We start from the raw sequence: 6000 nt of genomic DNA on the forward strand, positions 1-6000 counted from the left end.
AAAGGTATTATGCTACTTGTCATTTATGTTGATGATTTGATTATGACATGTGACAGTGATGAAGATATCCTTCATGTGAAAATGCTATTGAAGCAGAAGTTTGAGATGAAGGTTTGGGAGAGCTGCGTTATTTCTTGGGCATTGAGGTGATTAGATCACCAAGTGGGATATGGCTCTTGCAGAGGCAGTATGGATTAGACATGCTGTCCAAATATGGGATGACAGGCTATAAGTCTATTTCAATTCCTTTGGAGCAGAATGTGAAGTTGAGCGCAGATGCAGGTGAGCTTCTGGAAGACCCTACTATGTACAGGCGCATAGTAGGAAGTTTGATTTATATGACTATTACCAAGCCAGATTTGAGCTATGCTGTTGGATTGGTAAGTCAGTTTATGCAGGCTCCAAGGAAATCGGATTTGGATGCGGCTAGACGCATACTCAGGTATGTAAAGTCCACATTGCAGTATGGATTACTTTATGAGACTAGGGTTCAGATACAGTTGCATGGATACACTGATGCTGATTGGGCTGGTAGTATTTCTGATAGACGATCTACTAGTGGATATGTGTTCTCTTTTGGGAGTGCTGCAGTCACTTGGAGCAGCAAGAAATAGCCTACAGTTGCCTCGTCAAGCACAGAGGCTGAGTACAGGGGTGCAGCAATGGCTGCATATGAGGTAGCTTGGTTGCATAAGCTACTTTATGATATGCATCAGCCTACAGATGGGCCAGTTGTTATTTATTATGACAACATGAGCAGTATAAACTTGGCAAATAACCAGTCTATCATGCTAGAACAAAGCACATTGAGGTGCATTATCACTATGTGTGGGAGAGGGTTTTACTAGGTCTTATTGATCTAGTTTATGTCAGCACAGAGAATCAGGTAGCTAACATATTCACGAAGGCATTGGGCGCAGAGAAGCTGCGCAAGTTCAGAGACCTGCTTGGTGTGTAGGAATTGGGATTGAGCTCGAGGGGGAGTGTTGAGATATCGAGCTCCACTCGTGATATGCTAGGGTGACCGTTGTGCATTTATGTCATCGACTTGTCAGTTGCAAATGCGGTTGGTACACCGCCCATGAATAATAGCTAGATGACAGCTATCTTTATCTATTCTAGTTCGTGGCTCAGTTAGTATGCCACCTTAGTTAGTTGAGTTTGGTTTGAGACCCATATATAGGGTTCTTCTATTTCTATGTACTAGAGTTCTTTTTGGCTTACACAACTAAGAAGAGGAAAACTGTTTTCAGCCTCCACCTTTGTGTGTATTCCCCCATTGTGCAAGCAAGAAAGCTACAAGTGAGACTCCTTCCTTCTCTCCCACAATCTTGACACGGGGAAGTCCAACATTTTGAGAAATTTGAGCTTCCAGGTCTGTGGCTATGGCTGCCTGCTGTGTATTAGGGTTTGAGCAAGAGAATGGCTGATCAAAGTTCCTCTGTGGATGAAGATGATTGTAATCAAGTGTCTGATGAAGCCTTCAAAGTCTTTGATCAATGTGCTGAAGATCTAGAGCAGGCTGAGTAGGGGAGAAGGAGCAGGGAATTCAGTGCATTTATCGGCGCATTTTTCGGGCTGTTATCTGGCTGGTAATCTGCAGCATTGCTTCACTATGGTACTCCTCCTGAAGCTCATGCAACAAAGATCATTTGCCCCATGCTTTGACAGTGAGAAATGTTCACCAGAGAGAGGTGTTTGGAAATTTCTTGACAGCCACCATGAAAACTTCAGCCAAAAGCTTGAAGGAGAGAGAATAGAAGCTCTCTTTTGAAAAGTAACTGTAGTTTAGCCTCTAACTAAGCCCGGTTAACCAACCTTTACCCTAGTTACCTCCATTTTGCATGAAATTTAATGACGTCCAGCCATTTAAGCCATTATCCGCCATATCTGACCTTGGATATCTCCAGATGTAGTCTCCTACTAACTGTAGATGTCCTGTAGCATTCCACTAGTCACTGTCTTGTACCATTTTTGTCTGAAATTGATTTTGAAATAGGAAAATGGAAGTGAAAATGAAACAAAAGAATGGATCAAAGACTCAAGCTCTGATACCACTTGTCAGAGAGAGAACTAGGGAGAGAGAAGACTGCAGAAGAGAGAGAAATACTGCAGGAAGAGAGAGAAGAAGAGTGACGAGGAGAGAGAAAGGCTAGATTTAGAGAGAGAAAGACAGGAAAGAAGGGAAAGCCATAGAAGTTGTGAGCAAGAAGGGAGAGAAAGATTGTAATTGTATTAATGTGTCAAAAAGATGTGAAAAATTACATCTTCTCTCCTTTTATACCAATGTCAGTGTGACATGGCATAATATCAATATTATTAACACTAATTTGTTATTCCCAGCTTCTTACACTACCTCTTGGGCTTCCAATCACCTACCCTCTGGCGTGAAGGCGAGGCCTCTACTGCAAACGGGCTCTACGGTCCGTCTCATCACGAACCGACTACACGACTGGATTCTCAGGCCTTCAAAACCCCAAATCCCTCTATCACAGTCAAGAAATTCTGTTGTTTTCCCAGACATTGAAGAATACCCACTCCTACATCATGGCGCCATATTTCGTGATGAGTTGGAGCTTACAGATGGTTAGTAAGCTTAATTAAAGCTTAAGTAAAATCTTAGCTTAAGCTTAAGCAAGAGCTTAAGCTCTTTTTTTTTAATTTCGTGGGGGGAGGGGCGTTTTTTTGATGCCACGGCAGCATCACGACACATTCTTATCCAAAAACGTCAAGTTTTTTCTTAACTTGATTAACGTATCAAGCAAGTTACATTACTAACTTACTTGATCAACTTCAACCTCTCTTACTCCGTGTCATATACAAACTCTGCCAATCTTCACAAGTCACATGCGACTATCTCTCCCATAGAGGCAGTTCTTGTGCAGTTCTTTCCAGCTTCATAAATCTCACAAAATTTTCATTAAAAATTCATGCCTTTCTTGGCTACTTCCATCCATAATTTCTTGTCCAAAGAGTGTTTAAAATATTGGTCTTACACGCCAAAATTCTTCAACAACAAGTAAGGCGTCTTTCATCTGCAAGGCGTCCTAAATCTCCCGATTTCTCCATCAAGCAATCATGACCAATTTCGACTCTGCATCACCGCTTCTTGAGCCAACCCTGGAGCAGTGTATGGATTTAATATTCATGCAACTTGAAGAAGAGCATCAACACCGCATACAACTGGAGCAAGAATTGAAGTCCCTCAAGCGTCCTGCCACTGAAATTTCTACCAATGATCACAACCTAGTCCGCGCCATCAACACTACTTTGGATGTCCGCGCTAGTCGAAAGGAGTCCAAGATAAGCAAGCGTACATTCAAATTTAATTCTTTTGATGGTCTTAAAGATGGTCGCAAAATTCTGTCATGGTTAAGTCAGTTCGAAGCTTATTTTGACAATGAGAAATACTCAAAAAGTGATAAAATTAAATGTGCATCTCATTATTTTATTGAGAAAGCTGCATTATGGTGGGATGTCACGTGTAAAAGCATTGATCGTCCTCTCTCATGGAATGATTTTCGCAAGAAGGTTCTTGCAAATTTTCTCCCTGCACAATTTGAGCTCCGCATGCAAGAAGAATGGGATCTATTCATGCAACGAGAACGTGAGTCTATCCCTTAATACACAAAAATATTTTGGAGCACTCTCTTGCAGCTCCAAATGGTGGAGCCAGTGGCTGAATCTACTTTCAAGAGAAAGTATATGTCCGGCTTAATTCCATCCAACCAAGCCGAAGTCAACATGTTCAAGCCCAATAACTTGGAGGAAGCCATATCTCTAGCTCACGATGCTGAAAAGAAGTAGTCTAAAGACCGAAGGCAATTTTCAGTATCCAACGGTAACAACATGGGTAACTTTCGTTTTAATTCTTTCCGTAACTTCAATTCTCAATATGGAAAGAATCATTTTAACCGACGGCCATGGATGCGAAATGTTCAATCAATTTTCAATTCTAAATATCCCAATCTACCTTCAAATTTGCTTAAATCTGGTGAACCTAAAAATGTTAACCCAAGTGTCTCCAATGCCATTTCCAAAAACGTAATTTGTTATAATTGTAAGCATCCTGGTCATATTGTGAGTCGTTGTCCCATGGGCAATACCCGTGATTGGAAGAAACCCACGGCACATCTAAATTTTCTTGGGGCTGAAGAATCCAACGAAGACCTTGAAGCAATGCCCGACTTCGATGAGGCTACACTTATCGGTGAAAATTCTAACGAACCTGAAGACCTTGCTGGTAAAATTTCTATGCATGCCTGATTAAATATGCGATGTAAAATCAATAATAATGATATGACTATCTTGCATGATGATGGTAGTACTCATGATTTTGTTTTAGAAAAAGTAGTTAGAAACTTACAACTTAAAACTATTCCATCTGCTTATAAAATGAAGGCTGCATTTCTAGGACAACGACATAATGGTACTAAAGAAGTTCATAATTTAGAAATTTGTATTGAATCTTATAAGGAAAAGCGAAATTTTTTAGTAGCACCTTTGCAATTTGCTAACGTAATTCTAGGCATGCCATGGTTCTTTCTTTCAATCTGAAATAGAATATTTAGGTCATATCGTGTTTGCCAAAGGCATACACGTAGATCCATGAAAAATTGAAGCAATTAAGTCTTGGCCAACACCTAAAAATGTCCATGAAGTTCGTTCATTTCTAGGACTAGCTAGCTTTTATCGAAAATTTGTTAGAAACTTTTCATTGCTTGCTTTACCATTAACTCTCTTGTTAAAGAAAGGTCTTGTTTATCGTTGGGGCAATAGCCAACAACGATCATTTGAAATACTTAAGCAGCATGCACTCACACACGCGCTAGTTTTGCAGTTACCTGATTTCAATAGACCATTCTTTCTTGTGGTTATGCAAGTGGTTCTGGCATCGGTGCAATATTGATGCAAGATAATCACCCTATAGCATACTCTAGTTGTAAAGTGAAACCGTATGAAGTTAAATATAGTACATATGACAAAGAATTACTAGCCGTAGATCATGCATTGCCCATATGGAAGCATTATTTAATGGGTTCGGAGTTTATGATTAAAATCAATCAGTAGAGTATTAAACATTTATTGTCACAACTACAAATATATGATAGACACATACAGTGGGCATAATTTATTCAATCCTTTCATCCACTCATTCCATATCAACCAGGTAAGGAAAATGTAGTAGCCGATGCATTTAGCCGTAGGCCATCATTAAACAATATTTCTGTCATTCTACTTCTTCGTTAAACACAATGAAAAATACTTATCTTCAAGATCCCGATTTTCATGATGTTTGGGTAAATTTATCTAACAATCAATGGATCCTTACTAATAACTTTTCTATTTTCGATGGTTTTCTGTTTTATGAAAAATGCTTATGTATTACTAATCCTTTTCATCATTTCATTATGCAAGAAATACACGAACCTCCTTATATGGGACATCATGGTATTATCTCCACACTTAAAAATTTACATGAAGATTTTTTCTGGCCAAATATGCAAGGTGATGTTTCTAATTTTGTTTCTAACTATATTGTATGTCAACGCATAAAAAGACATCATGGTAAATCATATGGTTTATTACTTCCATTACCTATCCCTAATTCGCCTTGGGAGCAGATTTCTATGGACTTCATTACAGGTTTACCACAAACTTCTTCACATAATAATATGATATGGACCATAGTTGATAGATTTAGTAAACAAGCTTACTTCATTGCTTGTAAAAAGACCTTAAGTGTTGCACAAGCTGCTAACTTATTTCTCAAACATATTTTTGTGCACCATGGACTGCCAAAAATTATTGCGTCCAACCGAGATCCTCGATTCTATAATAATTTTTGGATAACATTGTTTACAAACTTAGGAACTAAGATTGATTTTAGTTCTGCATTTCATCCAGAAACTAACGGTGAAACAGAGGCCACAAATAACACAATTTTGGATTTAATCTGTGCTTACATAATTTCTTCTCTAGCCACATGGGATAATCATT

Source organism: Lygodium microphyllum, chromosome 9 (assembly GCF_053477565.2).
Source record: "Lygodium microphyllum isolate KBCC chromosome 9, Lygodium_microphyllum_v1.1.10, whole genome shotgun sequence".
Lineage (NCBI taxonomy): Eukaryota > Viridiplantae > Streptophyta > Polypodiopsida > Schizaeales > Lygodiaceae > Lygodium > Lygodium microphyllum.